Source organism: Schistocerca americana, chromosome 5 (assembly GCF_021461395.2).
Source record: "Schistocerca americana isolate TAMUIC-IGC-003095 chromosome 5, iqSchAmer2.1, whole genome shotgun sequence".
Taxonomy (NCBI): Eukaryota; Metazoa; Arthropoda; class Insecta; order Orthoptera; family Acrididae; genus Schistocerca; species Schistocerca americana.
This window is the reverse complement of record NC_060123.1, coordinates 460,969,281-460,996,290: the sequence shown is the minus strand read 5'-3', so window position 1 is coordinate 460,996,290 and position 27,010 is coordinate 460,969,281.

The following is a 27,010-nucleotide window of genomic DNA, read 5'->3' as shown; positions in this document are numbered from 1 at the left end:
TCTAGGCGCTACAGTGTGGAGCCGCGCGACCGCTACGGTCGCAGGTTCGAATCCTGCCTCGGGCATGGATGTGTGTGATGTCCTTAGGTTAGTGAGGTTTAAGTAGTTCTAAGTCCTAGGGGACTGATGACCTTAGAAGTTAAGTCCCATAGTGCTCAGAGCCATTTGAACCATTTGAACATAAAGCCGTATATCTTGCAAATTTTCTTTTATCGCTAGCCCTTGGTTTTGCAGATATTACCCCTACGTCCCTGTGCTTTACGCCGATTCTCATCAGTATTTTTAATGCTGCAAAAATACGGCATTGCCTGGATGGAAGTTTCTTGAACTTTCAATTATAGTGAGAAATATTAAAACTCACATGCATCTATGTAGCTATCTGTCGGATTCCACTTCTCGTATTTGCAAGCTTCTCAAACGCTTTCTTAAAAGAAAAAGGTCTGCTCTCTTATTACGGAATAAAATCCTAAGGCCGCTCTTAACATCCCTGTAATTAGGCTTTATACAGACATGTACTTTCCGTCAGCATGCAGTAACATGAATCCAGTAGAGTACTAGCTGTCAATTAGTAATAACAATAAAAAACTAACTTGATTCAGACCAGAGATCTCACTTCGCACGTCATGGCTGTTGGCCCGCCGACCAGTGGTTCTTTCGTGATTTAAAATGCGGAACCAGTTTCTCAGTCCCCGTTTCTGCTACACCTCACGCAGCACCGCTCTCTTCAGTCAACCGTAATACTTCAATTTAAAGAGAATTTATAAGTAACTGGATCGTAAATACGACAGTTTACTACATCATGATGGACGATTTTGCTCGTCCATTCCTTCATGCGATCTAGTAACTCTTAATTTATGGACGCCATCTAAATGAAACTGCAAGTGAAAAAAAAAAATCTCGTTCCCTTACAACTCCGCGTTCTATTACATACGTATTATCGACAGCTGCGTTTCCCCTAGTGCTACGAAATTATGGCGATGTTGCTTTACTATTCCATTTTTGTTTTTTGAGTCATCAGTCTTCTCAGTGGTTTGATGCCCCCACCCCACCCCACGAATTCCTCTTCTGTGCCAACCTTTTCATCTCAGAGTAGCATTTGCAACCTGCATCCTCAGTTACTTGCTGAATGTATTCCAGCCCCTGTCGTCGTCTACAGTTTTTACTTTCTACATCTCCCCTAGTACCATGGAAGTTGTTCCCTGTCGTCTTCGTGTCAGTGTTTTCCATATATTCCTTTCCTCGCCAATTCTGGCTAGTACCTCGGCACTCCTTACCTTTTCAGTCCGCTTAATCTGCAACATTCTTCTGTAGCATTACATTTCAAATGCTTCTATTCTCTTCTCCTCCGGTTTTCCCACGGTCCATATTTCACTGTCAAACAATGCCGTGTTCCAAACGTACATAGCCCGAAATTTCTTCCTCAAGTTAAGGCCTATGTTTGATACTAGTAACTTCTCTTGGCCAGGTAAGCCCTCTTTGCCAGTGTAAGTCTGCTTTTTATGTCCTCACTGCACCGTCCATCATGGGAATTCTTTAACTTCATCTACTTTGTGATCCCTACATCTGATGTTAAGTTTATCGCTGTTCTCATTTCTGCTACTTCTCATTACTTTCGTCTTTCTTCGATTTATTCTTAGTCTATACTCATTATTCATTAGACTGTTCATCCCATTCAACAGATAATGTAACTCGTCTTCAGTTTCCATGAGGATAGCAACATCGTCAGCGAATCCTATCATTGATATCATTTCAACCTGATTTTTAATTCCACTCTTGAACATTTCTTTTATATCGTCATTGCTGCTTTGAAATATAGATTGAACAGTAGAGGCGAAATACTACATCCCTGTCTTACACCCTTTTTAATACGAACATTTCGTTCTTGGTGTTCCACTGTTATTGTTCCCTCTTAGTTCTTGTACACGCTGCTCTTTATCCCGTCTTTCCCTATAGCTTACTCCTATTTTCCTCAGAATTTCGAACATGTTGCACCATTTTACACTGTCGAACGCTTATTCCACGTCAACAAATGCTATGAACGTGTCTTGATTTTTCTTCAGTCTTACTTCCGTTATCAACAGAAGTGGCAAAATGGTTCAAATGGCTCTGAGCACTATGGAACTCAACTGCTGTGGTCATAAGTCCCCTAGAACTTAGAACTACTTAAACCTAACTAACCTAAGGACAGCACACAACACCCAGCCATCACGAGGCAGAGAAAATCCCTGACCCCGCCGGGAATCGAACCCGGGAACCCGGGCGTGGGAAGCGAGAACGCTACCGCACGACCACGAGATGCGGGCAACAGAAGTGGCACAACTGCTTCTATGGTGCCTTTACCTTTTCTAAAGCTAAACTGAGCGTTATCTCCGGCCGCTGTGGCCGAGCGGTTCTAGGCGCTTCAGTCCGGAACCGCGCTGCTGCTGCGGTCGCAGGTTCGAATCCTGCCTCGGGCGTGGATGTGTGTGATGTCCTTAGGTTGGTTAGGTTTAAGTAGTTGTAAGTCTAGGGGACTGATGACCTCAGATGTTAAGTCCCATAGTGCTTAGAGCCATTTGAACCATTTGAGCGTTATCTAACAGATCCTCAGTTTTCTTTTCCTTTTTTCTATATATTATTATTATTAGCAACTTGGATAAGTGAGGTGTTAAGCTGATTGCACAGCAATTCTCTCTCTACATACCGTTACTAACAAAATGTCGAAATAGTTCCTCTGGTACATTTTCCTTTTCTGTTATTTACTATCCTTTCTAGGTAGTACAAATAATTTCCTTCGGCTACTTTCTATTATAGTATCTGATAAGAGTCTGTTGTTTAGCAAACTCTCCCTCTTTAGTGCTCTTCTTTACCTTTGTTCTTTCTCACGTTAAATTCTGCGATAAGTAGCCTGGAAATCCTGTAATTGTTCTCAATTTTCGCTTCTGTTTCCCTAGTTCTTTTAATCCACTTCTGAAAGTTCTTTCCCTTCAATCTTAGATTCATTCACCGATAAGTCAAACAACAGCTGGAACCTCGCTTCTTACTAGGAACACTGTCACTCGATGCCTGTGTGGCAACTGAAGCCCCCGGAGGCTCCAGAAACAGAGGAGGACGAACTGAAAGCGAATAGCCGACTCTGTCTCTCTCTGTCTCCCTCTCAGGCACTCCGGCCGCGGCGTCGCGTTTCTGGCTGGTGCAGGTAGCGGGTAGCGGCCGGGCGCGTGTTTGCTGTGTAAATGGAGCCGACGCTGGCCGCCGCTGCTTCCCACGCGGCCAGCGCCTGGCAGGTCAGCTGCCCGCAACACCCTGACGGCCGGAAACGCTCCAACCTGCAGCTGCAGTTGCTCGCCCCCATTCGCAGTTAAAACAATTCCAAAAGACGCCATAAACGCTGGAAAAACTGTCTCATTGCGCTAATCGCTCTAATTAACTATCTGACGTTTACGTATTATACTCTAAAGATGAGGAAAACGATAACTAAAAGACATTCATCAGCCAATCCCTCAGCGTTTGTGCGTGCGTGTGTGTGTGTGTGTGTGTGTGTGTGTGTGTGTGTGTGTGTATGTGTGTGTTTGCCGTGGGATGGGAGAGGGTCTTACTTTGACAGAAGTGTTCAATTCGATTTTTTATATTCTTTTTCTTCACTTAACTCTGGAGTGTTTTGAAACCGCGCGAGATTTTGAATTGAGATTCAATTTCTCGCACTGTTTGGCACTTTTTTCTGGTAAATATATGGTTCCCCTGATCCACACAACGGCGTAAGTAGCTGTTTAAATTATAAGCATGTTTCAGTTTCATATGATAATCCTCGATGCAAACTATTTATGGATCAAAGCAACTAGTGACGTTATAATTATCACCACGAAAATATTTACACATTTCTTTTTTATGTTTATTTGCAGGTGCACACTTGCAGTCTTGTCACACACTGCAATCCCCACGCCATAGTACCACAGCTCGCCATAAGAGGAGGCAAAAGAAAGATGGTGCAAATCATCAACAGAACATAAATAACAGAACTGTAAAACTACCGCAGGTTACCTAGGCTATCGTAAGTTAGCGTAGACTACGGTAGTTTTCCTAGTAACTCTGGTCAGCTGAGAATATAACCGCGATACCTGTATGTTAAGTGTGTTGCATACCTGTCAGGCGTTTCCTTACTTCGATCGCCTTCTTTTTGCGTACCATCAGTCTCTTATTAGGTTCCCATATGAACTGGCATTGGTGAACCGTTTAGAAACTGATTGTGGATATATAAAGAGCCATGAACCTTATCATTTTTCTTCTACATAGTTATCCTCCTGTCTGTTACTTAAAAATACACACTATTTATGCAAAATTGAAACTGTCAGTTCTTCATTCTGGTTTTATTCGAAACCTATTGACTTCTAACATGGAACAGAGGGATGTTGTGGTAAAAATAGAAAACAATATGGATTTATCATGTAATGTTAGAGAAAGTATTTTCCTTAAAAAAAAAGATAAAATAAATACAAAGCACAAAGACAAGTCAATCGTCGCTTCAATATTTCATCGAGCTTATACAACACATGCTTCTGTTATTCATAAACAACTTTTGCACCTATCAATAATAACAAGAAACTCTTGCCTCTGATCATGGTGAAGCATGGTCTATTGAGTACAAAATAACAACAAAAATTACGTAGGTTCTTCTATGCTCATGCTTGTAAACCGTACTTGCATCAAAATTAATCGCTTTGGTTACATAAAGTGCAGAAGTTAAGTGATCAAATAATTTTTATTACCTATGAAATGCAATTTACGTTTTTTATGGATATAAACTACTTATTGGACTAACACTGAACGATATGCCTTTCTAATTATGTGCAAAACAAACAAAGAAAACAAAGAGAAGTCGTCGGCTCTCACTTTCTCTCTCACATATTCATTTATGTTTCTTTCCCTACCAATGCCACCAACACGCGGTAATCCTACCACTTACTACGTCATTTTTGTACTGCTCCAAAACTATAGAACTACAGTTTTGGTAGAGCACAACTCTAATTACTCTACGTTTTCGACATGATCATTAAAACTGTATGATTCGTACCTACAAGAAGAGGTTTATGATTAGGATATAGGTTTCTACGATTGTATGTAATTTACATATTATTCACTTAAAACGCCCGTGGTCGTCTAATCATTTCATATGCATGTGTTGAAACGGTCTTTGACCCTCTTAGTTCCTTCATTCGCTGCGAACAAAAAATTAGAAAAAACGGAAAATCAATCCAAAGCAACAGACGAGAACTGAAATGGTAATGATTTGACAGTCATATGGAACGCAATTTTATTTTTATTTTATTTCCACGTGAAGTTCCGTAGGAACAAATTGAGGAGCAAATCTCCAACAATCATGGAACGTGTCAGTACATCAAATTACAACATAAAAGTAATAAAAGATAAAAATAAAATGTTTATATACGCGAAAAAGTCAATTCATAAGTTTAAGTAAACGCAATCAACAATACAATAAGAAACAGCTTAATTTTTCAAGGAACTCCTTGGCAGAATAGGAGTAAGCCATGAGGAAACTCTTCAGTTTCGACTTGAAAGCGCATGGGTTACTGCTAAGATGTTTGAATCCGAGTGGTAACTTATTCCCGAACCGCCCGTTTCTGAGCCCAAAATACCTTTTTAGAATGGGAAGAGTTACCCCAAAATATAATACCGTACGACATAAGCGAATGAAAATAAACAAAGTAGGCTATTTTTCCTGACGAACGATCACTTACTTCAGATACCGTTCGAATAGTAAAAATGACAGAACTAAGTCTTTGAGCAAGACCCTGAACATGAGCTTTCCATGACAGTTTCCTATCTATCTGAACACCTAGAAATTTGAACTGTTTGGTTTCGCTAATTAGAACGTTTTTACTTAACACCTACTTTGTTTAACCCTTAAATGAAAATAGAGTGCAAGGGCTAACCTAATAAAGTGAACATTTCAATTACAACGTGTTTATTAACAACCAAAAACAGTTTCACATAAAAATTGACAGACGCCACTCAGGCAAGATTATTTACGAAACACTCATTACATAAAATCATAAGCAAGATAATAAATCATTAGCCAACGATCTCCCATAAACATTGAGAAACGTCACTCAGGCAAAATATTTAAGAAACTCTAATAAAACGTTAGCAACGAACTCATATAAAAATTTACAGAAGCCACTAAGGCTCAATCTGACCATAACTTCAACAAAACAACTCTAGTTAAGACACGTTATTTAAGACCCTTTCAATTCCAATACTTTAACATTACATGTAAAATAACAGTGGACACACACAGCCTCAATTTTAACACAAATACTTAGAACATATTTATTAAAACGTAACTTGGGAAACCTTGCAAATTACTAGACTAGAGACCCTTGCAGAGCGAACCACGAAATTATTCAAATGCCCATTGGCTTGTAACATGGGCCTTTATGGTATAGAAAGTTACAACTTTGTATAATCATAAATGTGTAACAACAAAAGTAAGGCCCAAGCTTGTAAGGCAGAAATTTAACCACGAACCGTGAAACCGACTGAGGGAAGTGATACTTAACTTCGAATCAAGACGTGGCTCCGTTTGCAGCCCTACATCGAGTAGGCCACCGAAATGTGAACCCAGCAAACGCTACCGAAGAGGAATACACGAAATCAGGCGAAGTCCACCGCCCATAAGCAAAACTTGTAATCGAAAGGGAATCTCTGTGCTTCGGTTGCCCGCTCCCTCAGCTCACTGAAACACAGACCACAACCGACAACAGGAGGCCAAAAAACTTTTATTAACTTAAACATTCAAGATTGACCAGTAAATTAACACTATAAAATCAAGGCTAAACAACAACTAATTAAACTCGCAAGTCCTTTCCTTAAGTGAAACAGTACCTGATAAACAAACGCTAATAGTGGTAAATGAACCGGCTCACTAGAACTTAATGACACACATACTGGCCACCTTAAATGGGCCTGCAAAGCTCAACGCGGTAACCTTTAGAAATGAAAACTCAGATTGCCCGCAGAGGATATATTGACGTGGACTACCCGATATAGTAAGCAAATTAAACACTATGAATAAACTAACATTCTACAAATACATCAATATTATGCGGAAGCAGAGCACACGCTTAGTAAGCGGCATCAAATGAAATCGAAGACACATAACATCAGGCGCCCGGCAACGTCTTACTGTACCAAGAGCGATCAAAATCACAGTTAACTAAGCGCTCTTAGTAATTAGAGTACTTATCTGGGTGTCTTGATGCTCGGGCGATTTTGCGAAGATGTCAGACCATCAGTTCGCAAGACCTTAACAGCGTGTCCCTACAAGGAAGCGGGCACATCCACAGCTTACGAGGTTCCCAGAGAATGCACAGCGCCGGCCAACTTCCACCGCCTCCAGTATAACCACGTGATAAACGCCGCCCGGCCTCAGGAACACCGTCTTCGCTTCTGCCCGCCAGCCAATCGCCAACTCGCGTAACGCCGCCTTCCTTTGTCAAAGCGTTGTTCCCGTTACTCGCGGTCGGCACTCGCTTATATCCCGAGCCGGCCCAAGCTCCAAGACAAACCTCTGTACTAAGAAATCTATAGTACTCATGTCAGAGATACTGCTGGCTCCGGTCCCGCCACGGCTCACTAATCATATGCCCATTCTGTGAAATTAAAACGTCAGGTTTTGTTGAATTCTGTGATAGAAACTGTAAAAGCTGAGTCATACTATGATTTAGCGTTAGTTTGTTTTCTACAAGCCATGACCTTAGGTCATGAACTGCACTATTTGAAATTGAGCCAGTGTTGCACACAACGTCCTTTACTACCAAGCTAGTTCATCAGCAAACAGAAATATTTTAGAGTTACCCATAATACTAGAGGGCATATCATTTATGTACATAAGGAACAGGAGTGGCACCAACATTCATCCCTAGGGCACCCCCCCCCCCCCCCCCGCCCCACTTGCCTGTACCCGACTCGGACCCCACATCACAGCCATTCTCTTCTCAGCATTGTGAATAATGACCTTCTACTGTCTATTGCTAAAGTGAGAGGCGAACCAATTGTGAGCTACTCCCCGAACTTCGTATTGGTCCAACTTCTGGAGCAATATTTTGTGATCAACACAATCAAATGCCTTAGTTAAATCAAAAAATATGCCTAGCGTTCGAAACCTTTTGTTAAACCCATCCAGTACCTCAGAGAGAAAAGAGAATATAGCATGTTCAGTTGTTAAATGACTACTAAACCCGAACTGTACATTTGATAGCAAATCGTGTGATACAAAACGATCCTTGCATACACAGCCTTTTCTATAACTTTAGCAAACATTGATGCCATAAAAATAGGTCTAAAATTGTCTACATTATCCCTTTCTCCCTTTTTATAAAGCAGCTTTACTACTGAGTACTTTAATCGTACAGGAAACACCACTCCTATAGGGAAAACTTACAAATATGGCTAAATACAGGGATAACATGTGCAGCACAGTACTTTAATATTCTGCTAGGCATTCTATCATATCCATGAGAGACCTTAGTCTTCAGTGATTTAATTATTGACTCAATCTCCCCCTTATCTGTATCACAGAGGAGTATTTCAGACATAGATCTCGGAAAGGCATTTGCCAAGAAAGTTATATGATTCCCTGTAGAAACTAAATTTTTATTTAATTTACCAGCAATGCTTAGAAAATGCTTGTTAAATACTGTACATATATCTGATTGATCAGAAACATAAATATTTTTACTAAGGACTGATTTCATATCGTCGACTTAGTGCTGCTGTCCAGACACTTCCTTCACAACTGACCATATGGTTGTAATTTTATCCTATGTATTAGCTATTCTATTTGCATACCACATACTCTTTGCATTCCTAATAATATTTTTAAGCGCCTTACAATACTGTTTGTAATTGGCTACCGTAACTTGTTTGTGACTACTTCTAACATTTTGATATAATTCCCCCTTTATTTTACAAGATATCCTTATCCCACAGCCACCTGGGCTGCCTATTACTGCTAGTACCCCGTTTAGAAAGTTCTAATGGAAAGCAACTCTCAAAGAGCATGAGAAATGTATTAAGGAAAGTATTATATTTATCATCTATGTTATCGGCACTATAAACATCCTACCAATCTTGTTCCTTGACAAGGTTTAAAAAATTCTCTGTTGTTGTTGGATTCCTAGCTATGCGACATTTTTTAGAGTGAAAAAGCCTTTTAGTGTTAAAATTTGTGCATCATCGTCCGAAAGGTCATTCGCTCTTTTATTAACACAATGCCCATCTAGTAATGAAGAATGAATAAAAATATTGTCTATGGCTGTTCTACTGTTCCCCTGTACCCTAGTTGGAAAGAACATAGTCTGCATTAGATCATATGAGTTTAGGAGATCTACCAGCATCCTTTTTCTTGCACCATCATATACAAAATTTATATTGAAGTCACCACATATAACTAATTTCTGGTACTTCCTGCAAAGTGAATCAAGAACCCTCTCTAGCTTGAGCAGAAATGCTCTGAAGTTAGAGTTAGGGGACCTATAAACAACCACAATCATAAGCTTAGTTTCACTAAATTCAACTGCACCTGAACAACATTCAAATACCTGTTCAGTGCAGTGCCGTGATACGTCTATGGACTTAAATGGAGTACTGTCTTTTACGTACATAGCCACTCTCACATCCCTCAAGGCACTCCTTGAATAACAGCCAGCTAATCTGTATCCTGGTTAAGGAAGCCTCTCAATCGTCAAATAATTTAAGTGGTGCTCCAATATACCAATAATTTCAGAGTCAACATCTATAAGCAGTTCACTAACTTTATCTCTAATATCGCTTGTATTTTGATGAAATATACTAATTCCTTCTCTACTTGAAAACATAACTTCCTCTCAAGGTGAGCCCTTAGTTAGAGGGACTTCGTTGAAGCAGGTATATCTATCAGCTGACTTCAATCTAAAAACGGTGCAGCTCTAACACCAATTACTACAGGAATTTTTCCACGAGTGATCCCACCACCACCCACTACACTGTCACCTATAAGTTTTGCGAGCCTCCCCTTCCCGTACCTATTGAGCTTCAGGCCATTCCTAGTGAAACGCGATCTACTGATAAGCCCAAAGGACACCACTGAAATGTGACCCACGCCCTCTGCCGTCAGCGCCCTCTCTAGCCCCGTGTTCACGCGCCTAGCAGCCGCATTAAGATGATGCCGATCATAACGGCGAAACAGTTGCACGAAAGACATTAGTGCCACCAGTTTCAGTAGCTATCTTAACCACGTCACCACCTACATCATATTCCCCGTCCCTATCAAGACTGTTCCCTGTTCCACCCACTATCACTGCCTGATCCTCCTTCGTAAAATTCCTACATAAATTCCCTGTGCTGTCAGTCACCTGAGCCAACCCTACACTAGGCTTCACAATGCTGGTTACTTGGCACTCATACTTCCACACTTCCTGCAACTACTGGCCCACACCTCTACCGTGCGAACTACCTAGGAGCAGAACGTTCTTCTTTCTGTTAGACCTCCTAACTACTGAGGACTGCTGCATGTTCCCTACATCTACAGCTACAAGAGGCTCCTCTCCACTGAACTCTGACAGTTGGTCAAATCTATTGCATATACGGAAAGAATAACTGTCTGAATACCACCTCCTCCTAGCTGCCTTCTTGTCAACTGTCAGTTCCCATACCCCACCATCCTTCACCCTGCTCAGCCTATCTAGTTCGTCCTTTGCGCGTTGTAGCTGCACCTGAAGGGCACAGATCTTACGCTCCTGCTCAATTTATTTCTACTACAGATTCTGCATTCCCAGGAGAGGATCTCACTAGAATGCCCACAGGTTTCCCCATTGCATTCACACCCAATGGATATACTTCGAACAAATGCCACACTCTAACCCACTACTCACAAACCTACGACAGAGCCCACACTTCTCACTCATGGTAAAATTTTACAGTTACTGAAAAAAAACAAAACGCATACGTTAACTAAGTTCAATTACACCGGTAGAACTATTTATAGAACTAACAATAGCGGTCTCGAAATTCTCTGTCTACTAAGAAAGCAACTACTTGTATTAATACTACTACACCACTGCTAATACCAATACCAACAAAACTTCAGAAAATTAGTAGCTAAATCCAAAAATTAAAACGGTCACTGGAACACTCAACGAAGTTAAAACACTGAATGAAAATTTTACTGAAATATTTCACTAGAAACAATAAGAAACGTCAGCTGAAAACTAAAGCACGAAGTTTACGAAACGACTTCAACACACAGAAACCTCTAAAAAACACAGCGAGCGAACGTTTCCAAATGTTTATTAAATCGTTATTTCGCCACAAACAGCACGAAACACCGCTAAAAACTATTAAATTTAGTATAACAGTGCACAAATAACTTTGGCAGTATTTAGCTTTATAACCGCTACAGCTGCAATTCAAATAAATTGACAATAAACGTAAAACACATAAGTGAAGAAGGCGAAGGTCAATAAACCGATTCTTAACTCATTTGCCATCACTGCTGCAGAAAACAAGTGCTGTAGCGCATGAATAGTGATACAAAACGCCTCTGGAAACAATTAAAGAATCTGTAAAAACATGGTAGATTCAATAACACCGCGATTAACTCGAATGTAGTATAAATATAATACGAAGGTAAGAGTGACTCAAGAGAATTGGAAATTTTGGAACGTGTTGCGGCAACGTTGCGAGATAGGTGGCGCCGAATGACATATAGAATGTTGCTCACACTGTCTTGCCATTTTGTAAACAGTGAACATGGAGCAATGGGAACGTGTGCAGCTTGTGTTTACGGTGAAACCTTATTACAAGAACGGAAGTGTGGACATCGGACGCCGTTGTCGTGTTCCATCGGCGCATGCAATCAACAACTGGGTCTTCAGTTTTGAAGCAACGGGTTCTGCATTGAAGAACAATCTGCAGGGAGACCCCTAACCCCTCGTTCGGTAGACAATATCGAGGCTTTGCGAACAGCTTTCGTAAGAAGTCCACAGCACTCTGTTCGATGTCACTTAGATATTCCAGAGTTACATCGCGCGAGTGGTCAACGAATACTGAAAGTGGATTTCAAGTTCCATCTTTGCAAGCTGCAGACCGTTCAGCAACTTTGGCCTAACAATCTGCAAATGTGTGGACAACACGCTGAACGCATGTTATCAGAAGTGCACGACGACGACAATCCCATTAACAATCTTTCAATGTTGGACGAAGCTCATTTCCACCTCAGTGCCTTTGTCAATGGACAGAATTTTCGCTCCTGGCATCAGCAAAATACACGTCAGCTACATGAGCGTTCACCACACAGCAGCGAGGTTACTGTACCGTCAGTCATGCCATCGAGTGGCGTTATAGGCCCCTACTTTTTGAGGACGACGATAGGTGCGCAACCACTGTAACGTCTGTTCGATATGTTACCGTGATGGACAGCTTCGTTGCGCAGCAGCTGCCCCATTTTCCTGCCAAAATTTGGTTTCTACATGATGGAGCAATGGTACATATGGTACGGATATCGACGGGAGCTGTGCTTGGTAACCATGTCTCCTACCATAGTCTCCTACCCTGACAGCATGTAATTTTTTCTTCTGGGGCCACCTTAAGAGTGCGATCACCGTACACGACCTGCTACCACCGAAGAATTTAAAGTGGGAGTACTAGAGGAAATCTCCAAGATTCCTATTGAAATGTTAGGTGTAACCATGCATAACGTTACCCTCTGGCTGCAGGAATATGTGCGCCGAGGAGCAGTTCATCTATCAGGTGTGATGGTGTGATAGACACAGAAACTGAAGCACGAGAAAGCTCCTGTAGGCCAGCAAACAATGTCAAAGAATAAACACTCGCCAGCGTGGATCTTGAATACTAGAAGCAGATTGTTGCCAACCAGTATGATACTGTTAAGGTGCCGTTACAGCTGTGCAACTTTCTGTGCGCTTTATTTTACTACGTCACTCTACCTCTCCCTGTTAAAATATTCAGTTTTTCGCACTCTTTCTACTTTGCCTTTGCTTTGGCATTATTATCGATTGGTCTAACGAAAAACACATGGAATCTGAGGAGCACAATAGCTTATTTCTTTGTTTGTAGTTATTTAATTCTGCGGATTACAAAGACAGAATGAAACGAAATGACCGTCTACAGATTTTTACAAATAAGAACAACAAAGGGAAATCAGAACAAAATACGTAAAAACCCTTCAGTTATATTTCCGGCGAATACTTCTTGAAGAAGAAGCATGATTCTGGAGTTCTTGATATGCTGAAGCCGTCTTGTTTCCTTCACCAGCTGCTTTCATTCATAAAAAACTGAAATCACGCTTATATCTGAAATAGCTACTTCACTGTTGTATGAGTATGGGACAGCCATATGTTTGCTACCCAAAAGTCCCAAACAGTGCGGTAAATCGAACCTCAATTCAAATTCACGCGTGACATCAAAACACCTCTGTCCAGAGAATAATGTGAAGAAAAAGAAACTGAAAAATCTAATTAAACGCTTCATACAAAATAAGAGTCTTCCCCGTGCCCCATGCCCCGGCACACACACACACACACACAGACACACACACACACACACACACACACACACACACACACTACAGCGCAGACTGGATTTGGTGACGTACACGCAAAGGCAAATGTGTTCTCCTTTCAGCGCTTCGTTTCCATATATGTCTACAGTGTTGAATGTTCAGAAATAAACACATTCGCATCTTCGTGGACTATTGGCTCTAAACATGAGATAAGTGAATCGTTTTCCAGCGAAAGAACCGTAAAGTGATCAATAGCTTAGATTAATGAAATTTTCCAAAGGCTTCACCAGTGCCCGGAAAACTTAAAAAATATCTTGAATTGTAACTTCAAACTGGGTTAATTGTCCCCAACAATTCAAAGTACCAAAGCTAACCTTGTCTCCACTGGTATAGTCTCCGTATTTTGCATTTTCTTTCGGTATCATTGCTCCGGAGGTAGAGCATACAATTATTTAATACAATATTCCCTGCTACTTTTACATTTTCGAGCACACTGGCACATGCATTACGCATAATACTGTATATTAATTACATCACTAATTGCACTTACTTCTATTATTTCATCTTAGTTTCAAAGTACACTGGCTGCTAGCAAAGCAGACAGCTTAATAACTGGAAAAGCTTGATAGGTTATCTCTAGGTGTGAATGGAATCACGCACGTGCATATGTCGCGAAAGTAGCGTGCGCCTACATGTACGCCTCATCCCGCGTCTATGGCAAATGCAAAGGCACGGCAACTAGGCTCAAGGCACACAAGTGTAAAAGTACTTTTAGTATAAGACTATAAGAAACATATTGCTACATAGTTCCACCTTCGGTGAAATTAAAAGCAAGGGTTGTAACATCAAGAGTGAAATTGGAATTCCACAGTTGAACGCAGAGGAGAGTGCGGATGGATGGAAGTAGTACATTGAACGCATCTTTTAGGAGAAAGACTTGTCAAATTACGTGATAGAAGAAGCAACAGGAGTCGATAAGAAAAGATAAGGGGTCAAGTATTAGAATCAGAATTTAAGAGCTTTAGAAAAATTAAAGGATTCGCTGACGACATTGTTATTTTCAGTGAAAGTGAAGAAAAATTACAGGCTCTGCTGAATGGAATGAACAGTCGAATGAGTAAACAATATGGACTGAGAGTCAATCGAAGAAAGACGAAAGGCGAAGTAGGAGACATGAGAACAGCGAGAAACTTAACATCACAATTGGTGATCACGAAGAAGATGAAGTTAAAAAAGTCTCCTACCTAGGCAGCAAAGTAACACGTGACGGACGGGGCAATGAGGGCATAAACTGTAATACAATTATACTTCAGTAAAACACGACATAGCAGGCCCAGTATACCCAAAGAAATGACACTAAACATACACACAACGAAAACGAAGGCAACAAAATACGCAACCACAACTCATGTAGGAAACACCTCAAACAAAATTAGTAAATTATTCGACAAAACTTGCATACCAAAACACGCACAGCCTCAAAGCAAAATTCACAAGAACAGCTCGAATATTCCCAAACACAACCACCACGGCGCTTAAAACGTTTCACGTAAGTCATGCCACAAGTTCTACATATGACAAATCGATAGAAAATTCAACATTAGATATAAAAAGCACACCGGAAAAAGTGGAAACAACTACTACACGTTTTCAACATCTGCGAACAGAAAAACACGACATACAATCCACAAACTAAACACTAGAATTCCTCCATACTACGAAAAAGGGAGCAATCATGAACGTCCTTGAGGAAAAAAGATATATTCACATACACACAGCAAACACACAAATTTACTTTATGAACAAACCAAACTAAAGCACAAAAAGTAAACAGAAAACTTTATTAGTATTATAAAGCAAGAAGACGGGTAAAGGAAAAAATGAGACACATTAAAATAATAGATATCGAAAGAAACATCGATAACAACGTGAAGAGTATAAAACACCAACACAACATCACAAATCATAGAGAATAACAAAATTATTACGAAAAAGAAAAAAAATATAACGTAACACCTCAACTACAACTAAAACAAATTCCAGGCAATAACTTAAAATTTTTTTTGAAATATAAAAGCCGAATTTCTACGTATCATTTACTTATAATTTAGCTATGTAAACATGAAATATCGCTGATCCACTGTCATCCAAGTTGTCAAGAGAAAAACACCATACATAAGAATCAACTGAAGTCTCCAGCGTACATCTAGGGAGAAACTAACATTGTAAGAAAAGACAGGACGTGGCACCGACGATATTACATAGAAAATAAAAACGCCAAACTATTGTATTATAACTTTTCTCATCATAGTTACTAATCATTATATTAAGACAATCATTTACTGGTTTAAAAAGCACCTGATAACGGTAATATGACGGAATAAGCTCATGGCGAGTGGTTTACAAAATAAAACCATTTAAAGAGCAGTTTAGCTGGCTAATACCCATAACAACATAAAAAGCAGACCAGCACTAGCGAAAGGGCATTCCTGGCGAAGACAAGTCTGCTAGTATCAAAGGAGGGCATTAATTTGAGGAAGAAATTTCTGAAAAATGTATGTTTGGAGCACGGCATTATATGGTAGTTGAAACATGGAGGGTGGGAAGACCGGAAGAAGAGAACCGAAGCATTTGAGCAATAGTGCAACAGAAGAATGTTAAACATTAGGTGGGCTAATAAAGTAAGGATTGAGGAGGTACTGCGCAGAATCGGTGAGGGAAGGAATACGTGGAAGACACTGACACAAAAAAGAGACAGGGTGGTAGGACACCTGTTTAGAAATCACAAACAAAACTTCCATGGTACCTAAGGGAGCTGTAGAGGGTAAAAACTGTAGAGGAAGACAGAGATTGGATGACATCCAGCAAATAATTTAGGAGGTAGGTTGCAAGTGCTACTCTGGGATGAAGAGGTTGGCATAGGATAGGAATTTGTGGCAGGCCCCATCAAAAAAAAGTCCCAGATTTGTTCAAGTAATAGTGTTACTTGTTTCTTGTGCTAAAATTCAGCTCAAGGACTTACTGAGCCAAGGACGCTTTTCAAAGGGGAAAATATCAAAAACTTTGTTTTAAACTCGTTCTGTTAAAAGTTGCTATTAGCGCACGTATTTTACAACCCGTACTATTTTGTGTGGGAACTTCATTTTTTATTGCTGTTCAGTTTCATTGGTAAAGATAAACTTACAATTCAAAAGTACAAAATAACGAAACTCTTGCTCAAGTGTCATTTGTTGGATGAAGAACGGTGACATTTATTCCTCGTTTATTGCAGTAGCTAATGGCGGTCGCTAACTTGAAACATACAAAAGCACGGAAACAGAAATTTTACCGCTTGTTTTTCAACTATTCGTATAACCGCCGTTTGGCAGAGCGTACCACTTGTTTTGACATATTTGCTGTATATGTAACCAAAATTTTTACATTTCATTGCGCATGAAATATGATACGATATCGACACTTGGCCAAAACTGCTTGTTGACAAGAAAATATTACGTTGCTGCTAAATTAGAGGAAAAAAATTTTTTTGAGCAACCTATGTTAGTGATATAGTGTATCAGAAATTAAGATGAGAACAAATGAGTTTCTAGTTTTTTACTAAACTCAGCGTGTTTTACTAACAACCATTGCGCCTAGTAAAAGTAGTTTAGAGAGTCATAGTTAAGACCCAGGCATGCTGTTAGCTGGAGTGCAGAAGAAAGAGATATTCCATGAGATAAAGTCACGTTAGTTACTGTCTGGTACGAGATTCTGCTGTTGGGGCGCATTTTCATTTCACTATTTTTGTACAGTTCAAAACCGTAATTTCTGTTTATCTTGGGGCAACACGTCTGTAATAGTGCACACAATGAGTCTTGACACAAAATCATTTGAGCTCACTGACTACGAGCCTGTTGGTAAATTTCAAACCAAAATGGAGTGATTTAAAATAATAAGTTGGCTGGTTGTTAACTAACATAATAAATATGGGGTTTTAAAAAGAATTCATTTCGTTTCACAACACTATCTCATTTGATGGACTAAATATAGAAACTTGCGAGAAAAAATTAGCTTACGCATAGGACCTAGAAATTTTTATTTTCAAGTGGACACATGATTTTACAGGTTTTTCTTTTACATACATACACATGTAATCTTGTTATACTTACGTTTAGGGTAAAGGTTTTCATTTACCTTATACAAATCTTCAAAGAACCCTTCATCGGACGAACGACAAACATCCAGACGACAGCGAAGTTCTTTCCGCACATTTGCGAGGATGGTTGGAGCTATTACATACATTGAATGTCTCTATGCGACGTTGCAGTTCATGCAAAGTTGTTGGAAGGCAAGGCAAATAGAAGTCTTCTTTCACAAACACTGACACAAATAACTGACATAAGGTGAGATCAAGTGACATTAGAGGCCAGTAGTACTTTGCGAGATCCGAACGCTCTTCATAGCCGTTCAGTTGTTGAGGCCGTACTTTCGACCGAATTCCCGAGGCACAGATGTAACTGAGATGAACTTGTTGTAATGGAGAACGAAAAACGTCTTTTGTTGCTACGTTATAGTCATCTCTACTCGAATCGCACTCAGTAATGATCCAGCATCAGTGAGACTATACCACATGAGCTGAAAATTCACAACTGACACTAAAATAAACGTTTGTTTTCGATGAATAAATTAAAGTTAACCCCAAGTGTCTATCTTTATTCGTATAAGAGACATAATCTTGTGAAATCAGGTGGATATTTTTCATTTACCCTGTATTCTGCATTAGTAGTTCACAGGTCTCAAGAAACGTCATCTATACATGTAATAAAAATTTATGTATGCCTGTGTGTGTGTGTGTGTGTGTGTGTGTGTGTGTGTGTGTGTGTGTGTGTGTGTGTGGTTCCAAATTTCGACCGATTTCAACCTAACCCGGTAAACATATCCCTTACTGTCAGGCATCAATCGCTGAGGGGGTAAGACCCTCCTATCTATCATAGTTCAGGAGCTATTATGTCATAAACAATGAGATGCGTGAAAACCTGCCACATCACGCAAGACGTTTCAATGTATTACGTCTGTACTACTAAACCTATTCGTGTAAATTTCGCAGGCAGTATCCACATATGTCCCTAAATGTATCTGCAAAAGTATACCATGGTGACGCATATAGATCAGGACATATGACGACATAAATAGTGAGATGCGTGAAAATTGCCGCATTGTGCACGATGTTTAAATTTATTAGTTCTTTTCTAGTAAAACTATTCGCAACACACTTCATAGACAGATCCACATATGTCGCTAAATGTACCAACAAAATTGTGTCATTGCATGACACATAGATCAGGAGATATGACGTCATAAACACTGAAATCTGTGAAAAACTGCAGCATCATTCTTGACGTTTATATTTATTACTGTTATTATTTCTTTGCTACGAAGTCTACTCGCAACATACGTCGCAGACAGTATTCACATGTGGCGCTGATTGTATCTTCACAAATATTTCATTGTACGAGATATAATTCAAGAGACATAAAGACATCAACACTGAGCTCCATGAAAAAATGCCGCATCATTGATGAAATTTTAATACATTTATTCCTTACTACTGAGACACTCCCACTGTCTAGTCAACTTAAGGAACTCCCCGACGCCTGGTAGCGCTTCTGACAGCTTTCAACTACGAAGCGCAAACGGTTGTAGGCGAAAACGACAGCCGTCTGTAGAGCTATGAACAGGCGTAAAAGTTTACAAAATCGCGTCGTAGACACGCTAAGAAGCTGCGCCCAGCCTACAGAAACTGTCAGGGACCATGTTTCTTAATTTGGAGACTGTACCTAAACATTTGCACATTATGCAGATTCGTTTGTTCGACTGTTTTATAATTTAAAAGGTGTTTTCACGAAAACATGGAAAAGAAATTTTTTCCGTTTTTCACCACAAACACAGTTGGTTTTTTGTTTTCATATCGAACAGAAAATTGACAAAATGAATACCCGGGCAATGTAGGTTTTAGGAATCATTTATTTATAAAAATAAATCACTCATAATTCACTTGCTGTAATCATCTAAGCTGCTACAAGTTTTAAGGTTACGGCTGGGTTTTTAAATATGGATAACTTGTGAAAATAAGTTAGAATATGCCCTGGTTGGAGTACAATGCCCTCTCACATATAACATTTTGATCCATGAATTAAAATTTAAGAACGCAGTGTGACTACAAAGAATATATGGATATCTACCGAGGCAGTTAACACGTCTTACTTTATAAGCGCAATTCTTTACAATGGGCTTAGGAAAAAGAAATTGAATTTATTTATGCATCAGTCATACCAGATATCTCACAAGCATAAAAATGTTCAGTCAACGTGACTGATAACCGTTTGTAGCGGAATGGAAATATGGTCCCGGACTGTTGCTGTGACACACAAAAGAAAGGACATCGTAAAAAGCTTTTTTGTATAAACGATCACTGCGTCTCTATGTCCTGCATCAGCTCCAAGGTCTACTCGAATAACACGTTTGCAGATCAAGTGATAATGCTCCAATTGTTGAATGAAAAATGACCTAATTTGTATAAATGGGGAAAATGCATGACAAGGAGAACGATTCTTAAGAATGTTTAGATGTAAATTCATTGAATGATCACAGCAAAGTGAATACGTCACAACAATACAGGTATTACTTGTTCCTGGAGAACAAGTGACATTATAGATAACCAAAGTGCAAGAAACCTGACAAGTACTACTCGATACAGTTCGCAAAGTATTTACAAAGATTCACAAGTAGAGAAACTTGCTAAACTGACTGTATTGCCATTCAGATGAAATAATAGCAAGCACGTTCTGCGTCGACCCTTGAAATAAACTAGCCTCAAAAAGACACAAAGAACCAACATCCACATACAGCATACGTATCCGCATATGAAAGTTACAGCAGCTTCGAAATACAAATAAAGAAAAAAGTTAAGGATGAACAACACGTCGTTCACAAATGATTCATGAGATCTATAGCAAGTTTTCTGCACGCATCCTAGAAATGTCTCTTCACCTCTCAGATTATTGTTCATCAGCACATGGAATTCATGTGCTTTCCTTGCACAGCAGTAGTCTATTCATAACTGAAGCCCAGCTTTCTTAGCACGACAGGTAGCGATTTGATTGGTTCGTTCACTAGGAAACTCAAAGCTTACTTTCTGTAAACCTCACAGACTACCCCAAAGATAACCAAGTATTTAAATGCGAACATTTTAGGTTAGGCTTTACCGTGACTGTTATTGACATTAAATGAAACAACAAGTTTACTGTTACCAGTCATCGTTGTGACTGGTAACAGTAAACTTGTTATTTCGTTTAATGATAACCAAGCAGTTAGCTATTGACACTAGGTATAGAACATTATCTTTGCAGCAACTCTCCGATGACAAGTACACGAAATACACTACTGTCCATTAAAATTGCTACACCAAGAAGAAATGCGGATGATAATCGGGTATTCGTTGGAAAAAAATATTATACTAGAACTGACATGTGATTACATTTTCACGCAATTTGGGTGCATAGCTCCTGAGAAATCAGTACCCAGAACCACCTCTGGCCTTAATAACGGCCTTGATACGCCTGGGATTTAAGTCAAACAGAGCTTGGATGGCGTGCACAGGTACAGCTGCCCATGCAGCCTCAACACGATACCACAGCTCATGAACAGTAGTGATTGACATATTGTGACGAGTTAGTTGCTCGGCCACCGTTGACCAGACGTTTTCAATTCGTGAGAGATCTGGAGAATGTGCTGACCAGGGCAGCAGTCGAACATTTTCTGTATCCAGAAAGGCCCGTACAGGACCTGCAACATGCGGTCGTGCATTATCCTACTGAAATGTAGGGTTTCGCAGGTATCGAATGAAGGGTAGAGCCACGGGTCGTAACACGTCGGAAATGTAACGCCTACTGTTCAAAGTGCTGTCAATGCGAACAAGAGGTGACTGAGACGTGTAACCAATGGCACCCCATACTATCACGCGGGGTGATACGCCAGTATGGCGATGACGAATACACGTTTCCAATGTGCGTTTACCGCGATGTCGCCAAACACGGATGCGACCATCATGACAACAGAACCTGGATTCATCCGAAAATTGACGTTTTCCCATTCGTGCACCCAGGTTCGTCGTTGAGTACACCATCGCAGGCGCTCCTGTCTGTGATGCAGCGTCAAGGGTAACCGCAGGCATGGTCTCCGAGCTGATAGTCCATGCTGCTGCAAACGTCGTCGAACTGTTCGTGCAGATGGTTGTTGTCTTGCAAACGTCCACATCTGTTGACTCAGGGATCGAGACATGACTGCACGATCCGTTACAGCCATGCGGATAAGATGCCTGTCATCTCGACTGCTAGTGATACGAGGCCGTTGGGATCCAGCACGGAGTTCCGTATTACCCTCCTCAACCTATCGATTCCATGTTCTGCTAACAGTCATTGGATGTCGACCAACACGAGCACCAATGTTGCTGTACGATAAACCGCAATCGCGATAGGCTACAATCCGACCTTTATCAAAGTCGGAAACGTGATGGTACGCATTTCTCCTCCTTACACGAGGCATCACAACAACGTCTCACCAGGCAACGCCGGTCAACTGCTGTTTGCGTATGAGAATACGGTTGGAAACTTTCCTCATGTCAGCACGTTGTATGTGTCGCCACTTGTGCCAATCTTGTGCGAATGTTCTGAAAAGATAATCATTTGCGTATCACAGCATCTTCTTCCTGTCGGTTAAATTTCGCGTCTGTAGCACGTCTTCTTCGTGGTGTAGCGATTTTAATGGCTAGTAGTGTAATTAAAATTGTATCCTTGGCCTGCGCTGCTCGTTGTCCATCGATACGATGAGCCTGGGCCGACTGGAACACCTTTCGCAACCACAGCATTTTTCAGGCCGGGGTAAAACAGTTGGACAGCTGCGGCGGCAGAGGCAGAGGCGATGCGAGATTAGCCTCGTCGGAGCACGCAGGGCGTGACGGCGGCGCCGTGTAGCCTGTTAGTCGGCTGGGCTCCGTAATGAATGGCGCGGCCCGACCCAGCAGGAGGAAAGAACGTGCGCAGCTAGAGCAGTATATGCAGCCTGAGGAGAGTACACGTGTCAGCCGCCTCGATACCAATGGCTACGTAATACGAAACAGCCTCAATCCAGGCAAATTTTCTGAGAATTACAACACCAATGAGGACACATGTGATTGATATTTACGTCCACATCAACTTTGAGCCCTGGCTGGCTCACGTTGTGCCTTGGATTGAACCTTGATTGCTATTCTGTGTTTAGTCTCCCGCGGCTATCGCGATTATGCTCTCTCCGCGAGAGGCAGCAGCGGTGTATATCGTTCATGGAGGTAAGAATAGAGGGAGACGTCGTGACGTCACAGCTGTGAAGCTATGTGAAGCCGAGGGTAGCCATCTCAATCCGACCTAAACATTGCTGCTGTAAGGTTGTGCGCATAGGCTTGTCGCTCGCTTTTGGAAGGATTTTGCGCTATTATGGTGACTTGTGTGGTGTTCGGATGTACGAATCGTTCTGATTGTGATGCGAAATCGAAGGGAATAACATTTCATGTGTAAGTTGTCTCGTTAAGTGTGATTTTACAATTTCACTGTGAATGAACGTGTGCTACATCGGTACTTGTACTATAGCGTGTTTTTCTCCTGTATGATTTTAGATTTCCTAAAAATGAAAGTCGGAAAGCTCTGTGGGAGAATGCCGTGAGGAGGAAGAATTGGCGTGCGTCTAAATGAAGCACTATATGTTCTCAGCATTTCCGAGAAGAGGACATAGACCGAACTTCCCTTTCAACAGTAAGGCTCCGAGAAAATGCTGTACCATCAGTTTTCCCTACACACCCAAAACATTTGCAAAAGGTATGTTAATTCAAAGAATTTAATTTTTAGTTTCCAAGTTCACGTTTCAGTATAATACGTACGTATCGTCGATAATCGAAGTGTTGAGTAACTCACTTTGTCTTCATCATGTACCAAATTAAAAGCTAACACTACATTAACTGGCGTAAAGTATAGGCCTAAACAGGACACTGTGTAGATTTGCCATTCTGTGTACCGTATTTCAGTAAATATTGGTGGTAATGAACTGTGTTTCCCAGTAGTGTAACGTAACTGAAATGTCCCAGTACGTATTACAAACAAGATGTATTTATGGGGCTTTGGAGGGAGGGTATAGCTAACTTAGTTTTCAGTTTCTATTATTTAGTTTGTGACACACGTTTATTACTGAATTAACAAAATTGTATCGTTTACATTGAAGGCTAGCTATTCGTAATATTACATTAAAAACTATTTTTAATCAGAAGAAATGCGGAATTTCGCCTTTACGAGATTTTATTTTAAACAAAAACTTTGAAACAACCAATCTGATGACGTTACATGCGTATATGGTGCAATTAGCGACTGTAATACACGCAGCGCTATAGCACACACTGGCAATGTTTTGGTCAGAGTGTCATGGCAGCGAGCCACGCTCCCATGGCTTCAAAACGTAGTACGGCTGGGATACGTAGCGCCATCTCCCCTTATTCTTACCTCCATGATATCGTTATTCGCTCCTTGTACTATCTTTGGCCTGGCGATTATAGTTTCCGGCTGTGCTGTGTGCGAGCCGTTGGTCGGCTGGCGAGAAGCAGCGAGGAAATCTCCGCGGCGCATAGAGTTTTTGGCCGAGGCCGCTGGCGGCGTCCACGCACGGTCGGAGTGTGTGGTACTGTTCCCATTGCTACAAGGTCCGTGGCTAACCGATCTTGGACACGAAAGTTGAGTTTTGAGTTAATCTACCAGCAAGTCACGACTGCTCACATTGTGTCGTTTTGATTTCGTTGTCGGCTGTTGGGACATTCCCGCGAGCAACAACGTGTGTTTTCAAGTTGGCAAATTTTAGCCACCCTCCGATCGAGTTTAATTGTACTTGGTTATTTTGAACTGAAGTGCACCAACGGAATCTTCTGCCTTGTGGCCGTTAATGTTCCGGTTACCTGCCCCGGCCGTTGACGTAAATTAAGGCATTGTACTTTCCTCGTCGTGTTGTCGCTGTCCAGCACGGTGTGTAGTTTGACAGTTCAATTTATAATTGGTTGTGGGCGCCAATACCTTCTACGTTGTTCTATTGAACTCCCTGTTGTGTGCTGGTCGGGTAGAGTGGAAGTCAACTTGTCGGTGGCTCCGTTGACTGTCTGGCGGTTGGGTTGTCGTCGGATCGAACTTGGTTGGGCCGACTGCCTGTCTCACCTAAGGAAGCGTTAGTGTTTGAATTCCAGGCAGTCCCTCGGAAACTTCTGAGCGCCGTTGGGTGTACTGCCTTTTCTTATTTGTTCTTGTTGTTTGTATTTGTATGGCTTCTAGCAGATTTTTAAATTAAGTTTGTTATGCCATTAATGATTAAGATTGTTTGGGCCTTCACCCTAATTTAAAGAACTGTTTTAAGAAAAGACCTTTTGGACTTTTCAAAATTTATTTTGGTTTGAGTCTTAAGTGATGAGCCTTCATCCTATTTTTTAAATTAATGTTCTTTTGCTCTTAAGGTGTGAGATTTTTTGAGCCTAATTGAAAGAACTGATTTAAGATAAAGTCTTCGGCCTTTTAAATTTCCGGTTTTGGTTTGAGTCTTAAGTTATTGGCTTTCAGCCGATTTTAAGTTAAAGTGGTCTTGCCCTTAAGGCATGAGATTGTATGGCGCATTCAGCCGGTAATTAAGTTCCAAAAATTAATGCTGTGGTTTTTTTTTTTTTTAATTTTCCTGGCTCTTGTAATGTTTGGTCAAATAAATAGGGTTGTATTTTCGAGTGTAACTGACAGCGGCTTATTTTGGCCCGTTTCCACAATTTAAACTACCTGTCCTGACTTGCGGGTTTAGCAGGGCGTCTCAAACTTGTGTACTCCGCAAGCCATATTATGAGGCACTTTCTGTACCACAGTCACTTTCAGTTGCTCCCTTTCCTGTTCATGTCGCGAGGTGCTGTATGGAAAGATGGATTGTTGATACGAGGGGTGTTCAGTAAGTAATGCGACACATTTTTTTCTGAAATCAGGATAGTTTTATTCAAGATGTCAATGCACCACATTATTTCCCACTCTTTTCGCTATAAAACCCTATTTGTGAACATCATCTCCGTTCAGTGCTTCAGCCTTGAGCCACCTTCTTGAGAGGGCTTACATGGCCGTATGGTCCCACTCTACTGATCGAGGTCGAAGCCATCGTCTTGCTGCATCAATAACCTCCCCATCATCCATATAGGAAGTAGGTAGGTGGGAGATCCGGAAAAGCAGTCCAATGAAGTTTTCTGAGCTGCCCTCGAGAGCGCAGACTCATGTGAAGCCTTGCGTTGTCATGGAGAATGAGAAGTTCGTTTGCATTTTTGTGGCGTCCAACACGTTGAAGCCGTTTCCGTTGAAGTCGCTTCTTCAGTTTCCTGAGGGTAGCACAGTACACTTCAGAGTTGATCGTTGACCTATGAGGTAGGACGTCTGACAGAATAACCCTTTCGGAGTTGCAGAAGACTGTCTCCATGACTTCACCGGCTCAGGGTGCGGCTTTACCTTTTTCTTTGGAGGAGAAGTGGTGTGGCACCACACCATGGATTGCCGTTTTGTTTCCGGTTCGAAGCGATGAACCAACGTTTCATAGCCTGTAACGATGTTTGACAAATAATTGTTACTATCAACCTCCTAACGCGCAATCAATTCGTGACAGATGTTCCTTCGTTGCTCTTTATGGTTTTCTGTTAGGCGGCAGGAACCCAGCTGGCACACACCTTAAGTACCCCAACTGATGGAAGACTGTATTAGCACTACCAACAGACACATCCAGATGCGCAACGAGATGTTTGATTGTGATCCGTCGGTCACCTCGACTGAGAGTGTCTCCACGTTCTAACATTGCAAAAGTCAGAGCTGTGTGCACCGCCCAGCACCCAGCAGATCGCACAGGTTTCGGAGTCCTTGTTGCAATCTTGTTCCCTGCCAAGCCTCTGAAGAGAATCTGCAAGCGCCTATCTGCGATGCTCTGGTTTTCCGCCGAAAGAAACTCAATGTCAGCTCTCTGATTGGAACGCACCTCTATTACAGACGACAATTTGAAGGCTATGTATAACACTGCCAACTATGAGAACTTCATTAAACTATAGGGACTGATGGGGGAATATTCCACGATGCCTAGCAACAAATTCCGCATTTTTCAACCGAAACTGGTCGAGAAAAAATTAGCATTACTTACTGAATGCACCTCGTATTTTTCCGTGCGATCTCGTGTGTTTCTAATTTTATCTCAATGCTCCTTTCGCTGGATATATGTGGAAGAAATCCATATATTAGTTGACTCTCGTAGGAAAATATGCTCACGGAATCTTAACAGTAAACGAAACTGTAATGCACTCGAGTTATGTCGGTATCTTCGTGCCGCTTTAACGCTTTATAACAATCCTCT